The 15,639-nt window shown below is 39.3% G+C and overlaps 1 protein-coding gene across 7 annotated transcripts in view; it reads left to right on the top strand.

Moving 5' to 3' along the window:
* Positions 1 to 15,639, top strand: part of FAT1 (FAT atypical cadherin 1) — a 148,612-nt gene that overhangs the window by 63,710 nt on the left and 69,263 nt on the right. The window lies entirely within an intron of this gene.

Here is a 15,639-nt window from a genome sequence, read left to right as displayed (position 1 = left end):
GAAATTTGCAAAAGGACCGAGTTTCCTCGTGACTTGCTGTGGGCATCACACTTATCACCCTTTTTCCTTGGGGCCAGGGAAGGAATTTTTCTCTCTCTGCCAGACTGGCCAAGGTATGGTGGGGGTTTTTCCCCTTCCACACAGCAGGTTTGGCACCCGGTGGAGTGGTGTTGGGGAGTTACGTTATAATCTCACAATTTAGTAAGTGAAACTTGTGGCAGCTGTTCCGTGCAAGTTCTTGTTATGGAAGGGATACATTTATCAGACAAAGTGGAGTTGAGGAGGATTTGAGGGAAAGCATCCCTTAGGGAGCTAAGAAGGGGGAGTTTTGGGGCATCTGTGTCTGGTACAGTGGAGAGCCGACCCTCCTCTTGTGAGGGGAGGGTCGCAGGGTTCTAGCTACAGTGTGGCTGGAGCCAGGTAGGGGATTATGTGTAAATGGTTAAGGAAATTATGATAACCTGCACTGTACAACTTATTGCCAGGTATTCCCAGATATTTTTGGTGAATAAAGTTGCAGCCTAATTAAATCACATCCCTTGCCTCCAGTCTTTCTTCTGGCATGGCTGGCGAACTCTTCTTGGTGAAATATTTTTATACTCAAACGTTGTCTGGCATTGTTCTGTGTCCTTCTCTCTCCCTACTAGCAGCACAAAGCACTATCTTTAGGCTAGTGTGTATTCTAGGGCTGTGCTGTTGTGAAATCCCTCAAAGAAACTTTCAGCATCTAGTATGGGTTGAAATTCCACCACAGAAATAGAGGAAGAGGAGTAAATTTGCTCATGAAAAGGAAGAAGAGGCGCTGGAAGAGAGGGGGAAGCTTCAAGTTCCATTTTCAAGTATGGGCGGTGTGTGTTGCCTATTTTTATTTAATTGAACCTACTTGTCAGTTGGTGTACACAGGGCAGTATAAGTTAGATGACAAATATTGGGGTTCTTTGTGTTTTAATTCTTAATTTTGAATTGTTTTAATTTATTATTTTAATAACATGCATATGGAACTAGTAGCCTGCAGCAATGCACGCACACAAATCACAAAAAGAAATCTTAAGATAATGTATAAAGCTGTCAGGAGGAGTATTCCTGATATCATTTTGAACTCCTGCTTCCTCTGGATTTCTGTCAGTGTGCATATGTCCAACATAAACCATTCTTAATATCAAAGGATAAAAAGACAGTGGATGAGAATCCCATCTCAGAGAGTTGCTATCCTTTCAGGTTAACTTTTCTTTCATTTTGAGAAGATTTAGATATGTAGTCAGAGAAAATTTCAAGAAGATGAGTGTTAAACTCATAGCAGCCCAGCAAAAAACAAACAAAAAACCAAGCACCAAAATGTTTGGAATTTCATATTTTCCTTTCAAAGACAAGAATTCTTTTTGCTGGAAAAAAAAATTCATTGTGAGGCAGGCTGGTTAATGCTATATTTTTACATCTCTTTTTATTGTTTTGGGTAACCAGCCATTACTTACTGTTTCAGTTTCGTGAGAAATGTATCATGTCTAGGCACAGCTCCATCCAAATCTGCTGTTTTAATATGCATATTGAATCTTTTGGAAAACTCTCCACTTTTCTCTTGGTATTGGAGAGGGAGTTATGTATATTAACTTTTCTGTGTGTGAAGCCAAAAATCAGTTCTCAAAGTTGCTACAGGAGACCTGATTCTCAACTAGAATAGAGTACAGAAGTTGTTAAAGCTGATGAAGGAAATCCATCTTTTACAACTGAAAAGCTTTCAGTGGAAGCAGTGAATTTAAAGTTTAGTATCCTAAAAAAATCCCTGTAAATCAGATAAATTAAAACAGGTAAAAATAGCAAAACAATCAAACAAAAGCTAATAATTTAGCTCAGAAAGTTGTGTTCCCTGTCCCATGTGTAGTTTAAACAGAAAGGAAAGGAACATGTTTTTGTTACCTAAGCAGAATGCAATCAAACTAGCTTAGATTTTCATCCTTTGTCTTGAGATTTTTCTTTAAAGTGGATAACATTTCTTAATCATTTTTTAAAATATCTTCTCAAATCAAACTAATTTGCTGCTTCATCTTCTCTAAAATTAATATTTACCATGTAATGTGTTTCGTTTTCTCTGCTTGTGTTATAAGGCATACTGTGGTAACACTGAATGTGATGGGGGTGGGGGGGACGGGGACTGCAACTGAATTACCAGCTGCATCTGCATTCTTTTTGATTTCCTATATAATAGAGTTTATTTTGGCCTTGTTTAGGCCACGGGGACTCTCACCAATTAACAATGAACCCTTCTGAGGGCAAAATTGAATATAGTATCTCTTTACATTTAGGTCCAAATTCTGTTCTTGATCATTCTGTGTAAAGCTAGAGTGGCTCTAGAGTAGACCAAGGTAATTGAGATGAAAATCTGCTCTTTAAAGTTTGCTTTCCAAGGATAGAGTTACAACACTGTAATAGGGCAGACTAACTTAACATAAAACCTGCATGCTGTTGCCTTATCTGACATCTTGTATAGGGTATGTTGGAACGTCTTATTTCCCAAAAGGCAGCTCCTTTTAATATAATACATTAAGTACTAAGAAGCTTACATGTTAAACCACACATTTTAATTTCTTATTTTGCTTAAGGCACATCACTATAATTTTCCTGAAATCTTTTGATTTCATGCAGCTGACTACATAAACTTCTGTGGACCAACTGTTGCTCTGTTGCACCAGTATGTAGGAGAGCAGAATTTGGCCGTATCTTGGTGTGTCAGACTTAATGAGAGAGTTTCTGTGCTACTTTTGTAGCTAGCAAAAGATTGATTTTTTTCAAGTAGTAATACATTTTCTGTTTATGTTCCATGATGCATTTTGATGTCTGTAGAAATGTCATGTGTCCAAAAAGAGTTTCAGTTGGTGAGATTTTTATTTTGTTGTCGTTTTTACAATTTTCAATAATGTTGCCATTTTTCTTGTGCTATAATTGAAAATAAAGCACAAATGAACATTGTGGAAGTATTTTTCCCTAAGTAAAAACAGTTTAATTGTAGTAAAAATAAGTTTCCTGACAATTGTAACAGCTTGGAAAAACTGCTCACTATATTTTTAAAATGCCTGGGATGTTTCTCTCTGAAACAAGATATTGCTAATTACCAAATAACATTAAAATGGCAGGTTTAAAGTTCATAAACTGTTTGCACAGCAGGGCGAAGCCACCATAAATACTGAGTCCAAATTTATGGTGGTTGATAGCTGGCTCCACTATACAAATGTATTGAGTTGAATAGGTGGGGTGTCTTTAATGAATGCAAGAAAAAAAGTTAAATATTCAAGTTTGTTTAGCTACAGTAAATGTCAGATCCAGTATCCATCAACCAAAGTTTTACACTGAGCAGAAAAGTCCAAAGAGTTATGTATGGTCTTTTTTTCTATCCTGAAGAATTCATCAAAAGCTTCTGAGATTCATACTTATGGTGCAGGCATTTTATGGCAGTTTAATCATGAAGTATAAAAACATCTGGAGCAGATGAAGTGAACCTTAAAACTAACTAATCCTTTAATCATTACTCTTTTATGTTTCTGCTTTCAGCTGATCATGACTTTATTACACATTAACAACTAAAATGTTGGCCTCACTGAGATTTTGCTGTTTGAGTAGAGTAGTATATATTTGCATTAGCTGAAATAAACCTTAAGTTTTTTTATAGAGGAGATAATTTTTATTAGCTGTTTAAACAATACGATTATGACAGCTTGAAACTGTCTTGCCAGGTATCATGAGACACTGGGCAAATAGCGGTGAGCTTACTATTAAAGAGCTTAGGACTCAAGAAGAGGAAGAAATTGGCGAACAATGAAAAGGAAGTAACCTCACATACTGATTTCTGAATGGACTTGGACTGTTGGTATTTTATTTGGTTGTAGCTTTGGTGGTTTGGATGTCACTGAAGGCAGTATACTGTTGCAAGGAGAGAGGAGACTTAACAGGAGTTCAATGCTACTTGCTACCTAGTGGTAATAAAACCAAGACTTGTTCCAACAAAACCAAGGCTCATTTTACAGGAAATTATGTATTGTTAACAAAATAGCAACAGAAGCAAACATGAATACTTAGAAGGAACCTGACTATGCACAAGTATACAGAGTAAGAGTAAGCAGACTGGAAAAACTTGGGAGAAATTTGTTCTCTCACTCATCAGTTTCAGTTACAGAAACCTTAAGTCTCATCTACATTTTAAAGTTTTACTAATATAACTGTTTGGTTTGTGGTGGAGATGGGAGAGAATGTGTGGGGTGTTCTCCTCCCCCACCCCCTTTTGGTTTTAAAAAAAAAGTTAGACCAGTAAAAAGCTATAAGATGCAATGGAGGAATTGCAAAGAATTTTTTTTAAAAAAACAAACACAAAAATAATATTATGGGATGGAATAGAGGGAATTGTGGGAATTTCATCTTAAGCTTCCACAATTCCCTGAGAGGCACATTGATGTCCCACAATGCACTGAAAAAATTTTCCATGAGGCAGTTCCCCAGACAGTGGCATGGAAGATAACTGGGATACCTACCCACACTGCAGCATACCTTGCTGATATAACCTGTTGCTGTGAGGATGCACTGCAGCAGCAGCAAAGACAGCCAAGAAAAACTGCATTGTCGGCAGCTGTATGCCAGCACTAATGCTACCGGTAAAACTTTCTAATGGAGATGTGGCCCTAGTGTAGATGTAGTTTCACCGCTTATAAAGGCGATATACCAGTATAGTTATGCCCCTTCCGGAGTGGGAATAGCTAGATCAGTGTAAAGCATTTTTATACTCATATATAACCTGCATCCACAGAGTTGTGTGTCCTGCGTTAACTGTACTGGTGGTTTGCTTAAAGTGGTACCACTTTCTAGTGACGACAAAGCCTTAGTGGTTACTTGTAATGATAATAGTTTAAATCCAGAAGGAAATATGATTTTTAAATTGATGATGTAGAATCATTGAAATGTAGAGCTGGAAGAGACTTGAAGAGATCATCTAGTCTAGCCTTCTGCACTGAGGCGAGACCAAGTATATCTAAACCATCCCTGACAAGTGTTTGTCTAACCTGGTCTTAAAAACCTGCAGTGATGGGGATTCCACAACATCCCTTTGAATCTTATTCCAGTGCTTAACTATCCTTATAGTTAGAAAGTTTCCTAATATCTAACTTACATCTCACTTGCAAATGAAGTTGATTATTTCTTGTCCTGTCCTCGGTGGACACTGTGAACAGTTGATCACTGTCCTCTTCGTAACAACCTTTTGAGGAAAGTTAATTTAATCACTTGTACTCCCACTTCTTTAAGGCAGGAAAATCTAAATGTGTTTTGCAGAAATGTACATTCTGCACCTTTATTAAGATATATTGTATTATTGCCTCATCTGAGTGGGTATGTGAACCACCACAAGAAATTAAGACAATTGAACAACAGCATAAAATTTTCAAAAGCACCTAAATTCCATTGTAAATTGATGGGACTTAACAATTTTTGAAAATGTTTACACTCAGTCCGAAGGTTGTGGAATCGTTATCTTTCTGGGGGAAGTTTTGTTTATAACAAAGTCTTGGTGGAGACAAAATGATGATGATATTATTTAGTCCTTCAGTAATCTGTGAATAAAGTAAAACCAAATAATTGCTATCAAAACAAAATTATTCATTCTACTTTTTTTTTTCATTTAGATGTCTTTCTCTCCTAAATCCACAACAGTGATTTTGATCTCTGTAGTTTAAAATTCCAGCAGTTCACACTAAAAGCTAGATCCACAAAGAGCACTTAGACTCATTGTTCCAACACCTGGAATCCCCATCCTTGAATTAGGCACCCAGGCTCCTTAAGCAATGCATGAGGAGAGTTAGGCACCTATGAAATGAGGCCACAACAACGAGTACTTTGGGTGGGGAGCTGCCTCAGGTAGCCAATAGGCAATGCTGAAGAGAGTAATGGCCAAAGTCGCCTTCTGCTTGGGATTCACAGCCATGAACCCTTTCCTAGAGTTAGATGCCTAAGCGCTTTCTTTCGAGCCAGGAGGGAGAGCAAGTCTCTTCTCCCCGTCAGGCAGAGGAGAGAATTGAATCTGTCTCCCACATTGTGGATGAGTGCTCTAACCACTAGGCTAAAGGTTATAAGGGGCAACTCCTACTCCAGCATTGTGTTTTGTGGGTCCTGATCCAGGTGGTGACTTCTGAGCATGCCTACTGGGTTGGGGTCCACAGGCAAGATAGGTGGGAGAACCATAGTTTGCGGATTGTGGTGGGACTTTGGCATAAGATAGGTGCCTGGACATCTAGACAGAGACATGTGCATATGCTCACTGGCAGACTTTTAGGTGCCATGGAGAATTTACTAGTGGAAATTTAGACACCTAAAGTCCTTAGAGAGTGCTAAGCAGGGGTTTTGAGGACTTGAATTTTTGATTTAGGCACCTAAAGTAGTTGCAATTAAACATCTTAAATCCCTTTGTGGTTTGAGCCCTAAAATATTCCAGTGTGAAAACAGTTCTTTTAAGTCTAGATATTACTTTCTCAAGGAGTTATGCCTTCATAAAAGGAGTCTGTATAGCCTGAAAGTAGATGTGCTCAAATCTGCATAGTTGCCATTTTGATGATGCATATAAGCAATTTACCATAATATACTCACTAAACTAGTTTTCAGCCTTCTAATACAAAAAGTTAAAGATTCAAAATGTTTATTCGCTTGACTGACTTTCAGATGTTTGTGTAATGCTGTTTTTTCGTCTGCAGCCCATACATTATTAATCTCTGGGAGGCTGCAGGTCCTGTCTGTACTTCCTGAGTGAAATCACTAAAATGATTAATGCCTTCTATGATCAGCAAATTCCAAATCTTTGTTGCTGACGACTGTTGAAATAGTGCGGGGAGGTAGGTCTGACTGAGAGAGATGTGAAATTATGTACTAGACTGAGTAAAGTTCTTTGGCTACTGATAACGCAAGTGACTCTGTGAAATATTAGATATGGTATAAAGATATGGACCTTTGATCCGATATATAAAGTCCTGCAGTCTGTCATGGCAACACACACAACACTCATAAACATTGACATCATTGTACTTTATTGAATTTCTAACTTTATGATACAAGCTCATCAGTAAGGGCCAGTCTGCTATCTTTTTACTCTCATTAGGTGAAATCCTGTCACTATTGAAGTCAATGACAAAATCCCATTTACATGTTATTTTTACCTATCTTGTTGCACAGTTCCATGGGACTGTTCAGAGTAAGGCACTATTTGAGTGAAAATAGCAGGATCTGGTCCTAAGTGTTGGAGCCATGTACATAAGTACTTAAGCAAGTACAGTAGAACCTCAGAGTTACGAACTGACCGGTCAACTACACACCTAATTTGGAGCTGGAAGTACACAATCAGGCAGCAGCAGAGACCCCTTCCCCCAAAAAAGGGGAGGGGGGAAGGGGCAAATACAGCATATTGCTGTGTTAAATGTAAACTACTAAAAAAAAATAGGGAAATTTTTAAGAAGTTTTTGAGAAGGTAAGGAAACTTTTTCTGTTACTGTTTTATTTAAATGAAGATGGTTAAAAGCAGCATTTTTCTTCTGCCTCATAAAGTTTCAGAGTTGTATTAAGTCAGTGTTCAGCTATAAACTTTTGAAAGAACAACCATGACATTTTGTTCAGAATTACGAACAATCTCTGTTCTTGAGGTGTTCGTAATTCTGAGGTTCTACTGTACTTAAGTCCCATTTAAATCAATGGAACTACTCATACTTGAAGTTACACGCATAGAATCACAGAACTGTAGGACTGGAAGGGATCTCGATAGATCAGCTAGTTCGGTTCCCTGCACTGAGCCAGGACTAAGTACTATTTTATCTAGACCATGCTTAAATGCTTTGGTGAACAGGGATGGAATTAAGCATGTGCTTAAAGTTAAGCAGGTATTTGAACTGCATTGCTAGTAGCTATGTGACTATTTAGTTATATGCATAGTCCACTCGTTCAGCACTTCAAAAGAGGTTTTTTTCATTTCCCATAGTTTGTAATGTTCTCTTGAGGAAATAAATGTTACATTTACACGTCTATGAGTTTTGTCCCTTTTCTTAGTTAATGATCGTTTTAGGAAAAACTTTCCCTTCTGTTTCTGCACAAGTCAACCTGGTGATAAATTATTTACGTGGTATTTGCGAAAAGCATCATCATTAGTGCCTGCACGATTCTAGGACTAAAGTTTGATCATTGCACCTCTGCTCACTGGATGGCTGTTTGTTTCAGCAAAACAAAACAAAAAGTGGTGGAACATAATCCATCAACACTGGTTGCTTATGCTTTTGTGTTTCAGAGTCAGATTGGTGAATTTATAAGAAAAAAATAAACCAACAAAACAAGCAAACAAAGAAAAAGGATGGTCCCTGTCAGATTAAAACTATTTTAAAGTGTGGTTCTACTCAAACAAGTGACTGAAACAATAGCACCTCACTAATCAGATTTCCTCCCAGTGTATTGTATCTGCTGACTTTAGTGACCCCAAAATATGTTTTTACTGCTTTTTACTTCTGTTAAGCCTGCAGAGCCAAGAGTGAGCTGGTTCTTATGAATTTGTTCTAGAAAGAATTGTTTATTATATTCTAATTATTTACACCTGTGCAAAGCCATTAAAAACAATTGGTGTCATTGAGGGCCTGTTTTAGACTGCAGAACCTTTATTACTGGTGATGATTTATTTGGGGGAGGAGGGAGGAATTCCCTTAATTCTCAGATCCCAGGTTGAGTTCGCAAAGCTGGCAGAAGGAGGGAGGAGGAGATGGGTTTTTTTTAACCTGTAAACTGAACATGCTTGATGCATAAAATTCAACAAAACAGCAAATCTTGAAACCTCTCCTCCTTTTTTATGCCATTTTTGTTAGCCATACTGCATAAGTAAATGGTCCAGTTTTTTATGATAGAATAAAACAAAAAAATGTATTAAATTAAATACATCTTCAAATCCTTTATGTAAATTTAAAACATATTTGAAATTAAATTTCCCCTTATTTGCCAAGAGTGAAATTCAGGAGTTTCCATTTCCTTTGCAGAAACTGAGATGACATTATAAAATGAATAGGCAGTGTTTTGTTTTTTTAGTTTTTGTTTTTTTAATTAAAGCTTTTGCTGATGGGTATTAAATGAAGTATTACTTGGGATCCAACTTCTTGAATATCTTTTTAATGTAATCTTAGTTTTCATATGATAATGCATTAAGAGTTACATAGCACTTTACAGGATTTAACTAATAGTCCCTTAATGGCCAAAGGGAGATGGTAGGGCGCTATACTGTTTTATACTTGTAGAAACTGAGATAGCCAGGTTAACACGTGATTTGCTCACACAGTGAACTGGTAGCTGAGCTGACATTTGAACACAGGTTTGCCAACGATGCTTTATCTAGGGAGTGATGCTGTTTGCATATGGGACTGTCTTATTTATGCTATTTACGTAAAGTTCTAAATTATTACATTTTTGTTCTTCTATATTTTTTCCCCAAACATTTCAATGGTACTTAACCTAGGCTAGACAAAACTGAAGTGATTTTAATCTGGAGATTCGAAACTCGAATAGAGCTGTTTAGAAATTCAAGCAGACAGTATCACAAGAGGCATCCAGTGAAGTGAGCTGTAGCTCACGAAAGCTTATGCTCAAATAAATTGCTTAGTCTCTAAGGTGCCACAAGTACTCCTTTTCTTTTTGCGAATACAGACTAACACAGCTGCTACTCTGAAACCTATCACAAGAGTGCGAACTCAAAAAAGGAAGGAAGGAGAGCAATGAGAAGTGTTAATCATATTTTGTTCTATGATTTGTAGGATGACTGGGATTTTTAGATAGAGCCTCACCTACGCTTGGCATTTTTTGTTTAGTGTGGCATGGCTGTGATCTCTTCAAAGACTCTCTAAGTAATTAAGCTGCCTTATGAAAATGTGTTACTGATGTGGCAAGTTTTGAAACATTACCGACTGTAAAATCACACCAATTTTCTAGAAATATCACTTGTTTCATCATTAGCTCAATAACGATTTTTTCGTAAGGTTGTGTTTTCCCAAGATGCCTGACCTATCTCGCCCACTCTGTACAGAGTGTATGTATTGATTCACATGCAAAATCACAGTTAATATTGTAAGTTATTGGACTTTATTTGTGTGTGTTTCACTCAGCAAGAGCAGATAGAATAAAAAATAGGAAAATCTGATTGTAAAATGACACTCTCCTTTTCTGAACAAAAACTGCCAGTTTTGTCAGAGCTCAATACTCACTTCCCTTATTCAGAAGATGGTCACCAACAGATAATAAGGATTTCAGAAGAGACCTAATTATAGACATAAACTACTTCAGTGCTCAATTAAACTTCATCCTTTACTTTTCCACCACTTTGGCATTCATTCTGTATTTCCTTCCTTTCTGACTTTAAGGTAAGTATGTAAACATGTTTAATTAGAATTTTTGAATTCTTGTCCCCCATTTTCAATCTAAATTGTTTCCTGATATTGACACCCATAACAAACGTGGATGGGGATTTGAAGAGTGGCAAGAAGGAAACAAAGGAAACCTTTTAAAGTGTACTAGCATCCTGACAATATTGAAAATGTATTCTATCAAAATACATTGATAGCTGGACCATTGAGTATACTTATCCTTACCTAAGTACAGAAAGTAACTTGATTTTAAAACACTACAAAACCCATGATTAGCAAAAGTCATGTTGTGCCCTTCATCTGGCCCCACTGAAAAGTTACTGAGAATTTGGAGCCAGTGTTCACCCACAATCTCTGTTGACATTAATGGGAGTTTGCTGCCTGCATGTCCGTGGAAGCATTGGGCCTTATTACTAAGTCCTCTGCCCCAACTTAGTAAAGACACGTCCTTGAGTTAATACTAGAGCTGAGTAAACATTTTTGGAGTAGTAGTGTCTTTGCTGAAAAATTCAGGTTTGGTCAACCTGAAATTATTTGAGAATTTGACATGAATTTGCCAAATAGTTTTGGCAGCCCCCCCAAAAAAGTGGGAGAAAGGGGAAGGCTTCTTCCCTTTTAAAGCAGTTAGCTGAATGGTTAGGGCATTCACCTGGGATATGGAGATCTGTGTTCAGTTCCACTCTCTGCCTGATGTGGAAAAGGGATTTGAACTTGGATCTTCCCCATTTGAGTGGAGCCCTCTGTTCTCCATGGTTACAATACTCCATAGTTTGGTGGATAATCTGTCCTGTTGAACCTGCTCCACTTTGCATAAATTGGAGCAAGGGTTTGAACTTGACTCTCCCACAGCCTAGGTGGGTGCCCTAATCACCAGGCTATAGAGTCATTCTTACTCTTAATTCCCAGGTCCAATAGCTGTTAATTGTGATTCAAAGAGGCAATGAGTTGTCATTCATAGTTCAAATCCATGCTCCAGTGACTTCAGTTATTTATACACAGTGGAATAGCTTCAACAGGACAGATTGAGATGGACCTACAGCATTATATCCTATAGCACAATGGCTAGGGTACTGTCCTGTAACATGGGAGACCCAAGGTCAAATTCCTGCTCCACATCAGGCAGAGTGTGGAATGGAACCCAGGTCTTCCACATCCCAGGTAAGTACCCTAATCACAGTGCTAACGGTTACAAGTGAGACTGCTGCCTTCTCCTCCTCCACCTGGAAAAAATATTTTTTCAGTTGATTTGTTTGACCCTAAATTGATTTTTTTTTCAGTTTGCTTGGGGGGGGGGGGGAGTTTGCAATTTTTCTATTCAGTTTGACCTGAACTGATTTTTTTTTTTCCATTTTTTTGGAATTTCCAGTGTACTAAAACATCAGTTATTCACCCATCTCTATTCAGGACTGCACTAAACATTCAGAATGTTTGTGTTTAATATGTGTAAAGGGTTTGATTTACATTGCAGCAGAGCAGCTATCCTATTCAGATAAATGTTTAAATACTACTTATTTCTTTAGGAAAATGGATACCAGTAAAGAGTTAAATGCAAAGAATGGTGTGTGTGTGTGTGTGTGTGTGTGGCTGTCAGAGAGAGAGAGAGATTCTAAATCCAGAGGTGTTATATTTCCTTTGTTGGCATTAGTTTCTGCTGAATTTACAGGATATATATGGTGAAGACTAAACCCTTCTGTTAACAGTCTGAAGTGTTTTAACAGAACTGTGTGGCATGCAACATCAGAAAACTTAGTCAAAAGATTATTAGAAAATGATTATTAATACAGCAAAGCATATTAATTTTAAGTATATTGCTTACTTCTCTGTTTCCAAAATGTATCAATCAACTTCAGTTGCAGAAAAGTCTAACCTGACAAATTCATTTCACAAATGCAGAGGTAGGTTAGACCTTGAACTTCTAGTTTGGGGCATTTATTTGCAGTAAAGACGGGATATGTTAGTGTATATTTGCCTTATGATGTAAGCCTTTACTGGCAGTATTTGGCATTCACTAGTGTCGTTCCCAGGGTTCACCTTATGGAGTTAGGTCTGCATGCCACTGTTGAAAGGGAGGGTTTCCCAGCCTTGTGGAGTAGGTGGAGTCTGAGAATCTTAAGGATCCACAGGGCAACACAAAGCATAAGCACGTGGATCTCTTAGAATGAGTTTACCCTTCACTGTGGTCTCTGGTGGGCTCCTCCCTGCCCTGATCCCCAACCCCTCAATAGCAAGACACATCAGCAGCTGAGCTGGCACACTCTGTTCTGCTCTGCGTTTTTCTGTGAAGGTGGTTGTAACTGCAGAAAGAAGGCTAGAGCTTCAGTCCCATCTCAGATTTTCAGTCAGAGGGGTCTCAAGGTGCTCATGCTTCATAGAGCAGTTCATTCCCCCCTGCATATGTAAAATTTCCTTAGAAGCACTTTATGGGCTCCCCAGAACAAGACGTACAGCAGAGCTGCTGCTTCCCAAAGTTCTATCTAAATATTTGCTCCTTTTGCCTACATAAGGGGAGGAAAGCATCTGGTCCTTCATTTGTTCATTTCCATTTAACAATTCCAAGCCGCTCCCTAGTGTGCAGGTGACAAGAAAAGGGATGGAATGATCAGCCTCAGCCAAGAGGCTTGGTAAATGCTTTGTCTTTGCGTGTATGAAATGTTTGAAGCTTGCCAGTGTTCACAGCTCTGTACTCTGTGTGGAAAGATGTAACTCTGAGGAACTGAATACACAGTCAGTGCATCTGACTTTTTCCTCTCCCCCCCCCCCCCACCCCATCCCCAATGTATAGCTCTTCTATAGTTTTCTGTTTTTTCTTCAGATTTTTTCTGTTTTCTTTCATTAATGTACTTAATTAATTCCCATTCTCTTTGGACTGTATGGTGGCCATATATTTAACTATAAGTAAGGCTATGATGTAGTCACAGAGGTCTCGGCAGTCATGGATTCCATTACTTTACTGGACCTCTGTGACTTCTTCGGCAGCTGAAGCTGGGGTTGCGGCTGGGGCTGGAGCCAGGGCCATGCACCCCTGTTCCAGTGTGGGGGTACCAGCTTCTGCTAGAGCCTGCAGCCGGGGCCACGTGTCCCTGCCCCGCAGCTTGCGGTGAAGGCTGCAGCCCACCATGTGCACATTCCCCTGCCTTGCAGCTTGTACACTTATTTTTAGTTTTTTTTAGTAAAAGTCACAAACAGGTCAGGGGCTCTGTGACTTTTTGTTTATTGCCTGTGACCTGTCTGTGACTTTTACTAAAAATAACCGAGGCAAAATCTTAGCCTTAACTGTAAGTACCCATTGCATATATTACTAAAAGCTATTATAATTATTATGGGGAGGGGGGAGGTGCATACAACAAAATGGGAGGAACGGTCAGCAAATGTTAGATAGAAAAAAGTACTCACTACAATGGAAGAATGAAATTGCTGGAAAACCGAGGACAGTTTTGACCATAATTGAAAGGATTGTGATTTATGCTACCCATTTCTTGAAGAATAATAGTCGTCTGTATAGTTGACAGGTATTGTCATATATAGGAGTTACTCATATTATTTAGATGTGATTGTCCATTTTTGTTGGTGTATGTAGGCTAGAATTCTTTTGTGGCAGGGTATTTGCTAGCTATGCCAGAATTCTACTTCTATTGGCATTTCTATGTAAGTAAAACTGGAAACTTATTGATGTTCATTTTTTGAGTTTCAAGCTCTACTTCTATCAGGGCTGTGACACAAAATAGATTTTTTCGGTGTAGCAGTTCAGTTTTCATTAGTTGATAAGTTTGTGATGTTTTTGTTATGAAAGGTGTGTTTATAATAAAAAAGAGGTAGAATAGAACTGTTAATTAGGAGACCTGAGTTCTATTCTTGATTCTTCCACTGATTTACTGCAAGATCTTGAGCAAGTCACTAACATCTCCATACTTCAATTCTGCCAAGAATAATAGTACTTACCCATAATTGCAAAGTGCTTAGAGATCCTCAGATAAGAGGTGCTGTGGACCTGCATTTTGGTGCAGGGGCCCTGGCTCTGCTTCGACCCTAGCTTGCCCCACTCTGCCAGCCTGGTGCTCCAACCGGGGGCACGGTCGAGGGCTTACCCAGCTCCCTCCATCTGCCCAGTGATTCTGCCAAGGAGTGGGGTCGGGGCTTGTGGTGGGGTGCCTGTTTTTTTGGGGGTCCCCAATTGGCTGGGGCCCCTGGGCACACCCCTTTGGCCCAGTGGCTATTTCGCCACTGGGAGTAGGGCGAGCTTCAGGCGACCCAGTGGAGGCACAGGAATCCTCAGAGAGGTAGGCCTGCCACTTGGGGAGCCAGGCCCAGCATGGGACTGGGCCAGGGGCCATTGCCGCTAGAGAGCGGCTTCTCTTCCCGGAGGTGGGAGTGGACCTGGGGCTCTAGGCGGCCCTAGCCAGAGTATCCATCACCCCCTGCAAGGTGGACTGGTAATGGTCGAAGGGAGGCGTGCCCAGATCTCTTTCTCTCTCTCTCTCTCCCACCCCCCGCCCCTCCGAGTCATTTCCATCTTGGCTACGCCACTGGTGTGGTGGTGGTATTATTTTATTTCATTTTCACATGAATGTGTCTCAATGACTAATATCATTAACCTGACCCTAGAAATGATTAATTTGGGTAGGACCTCTTCCTAGTCAGATATTAGTGTCTCTATTCCATTCTCTTTCTCCTTGGCCTCTCCACTGCTTTGGATACTGTTGATCGAACCTTTCTTCTTGACATCATATTCAAAATGCTCGTCACTCTCCCCATTCTCACCATCACTCACTCACATAGCCTGGCGTTTGTCTTTGGCTCCTCTCTCCCTGTTGCAATACCAAGCCATGTGTAATGCCCATTACATCTTCCCCCATAACATCTCTAACATCCACCCATTTCTTTATTTCTCTACAGCTAAAAATGATTGGCTCCATGTCATCTCCTTTCTTGATTACTGTGAACTCCTCCTTATGTGTCTGCACCATAGATTTCCCTCTGGTGGCCAACTAAACCAACTTTAAAGCTGTTTTGCACTAGTAGAGCAGCTTTAATCTGACACAGGAGAGGATCAGTGCCTAGTCTTGAGTCCTAGATTAACTGTCTTCTGCTAAAACGATTGACAGACATTACAATTGACTTATGAGTGAATACCCCCCTGCAATGAATGGGGTCAGTTCACATATGTCTTTGTATGTGAGATGGAGACATGCAATTCCTGTTGGCTCATAGCTGTACAGATGTATCTGAGAACAAAATT

The sequence above is a fragment of the Lepidochelys kempii genome, chromosome 4 (genome assembly GCF_965140265.1).
Source record: "Lepidochelys kempii isolate rLepKem1 chromosome 4, rLepKem1.hap2, whole genome shotgun sequence".
In the NCBI taxonomy this organism is placed as follows: Eukaryota; Metazoa; Chordata; order Testudines; family Cheloniidae; genus Lepidochelys; species Lepidochelys kempii.
Note: the sequence above shows the minus strand (reverse complement) of the source record. Positions and strands in the feature narration are given on the sequence as shown.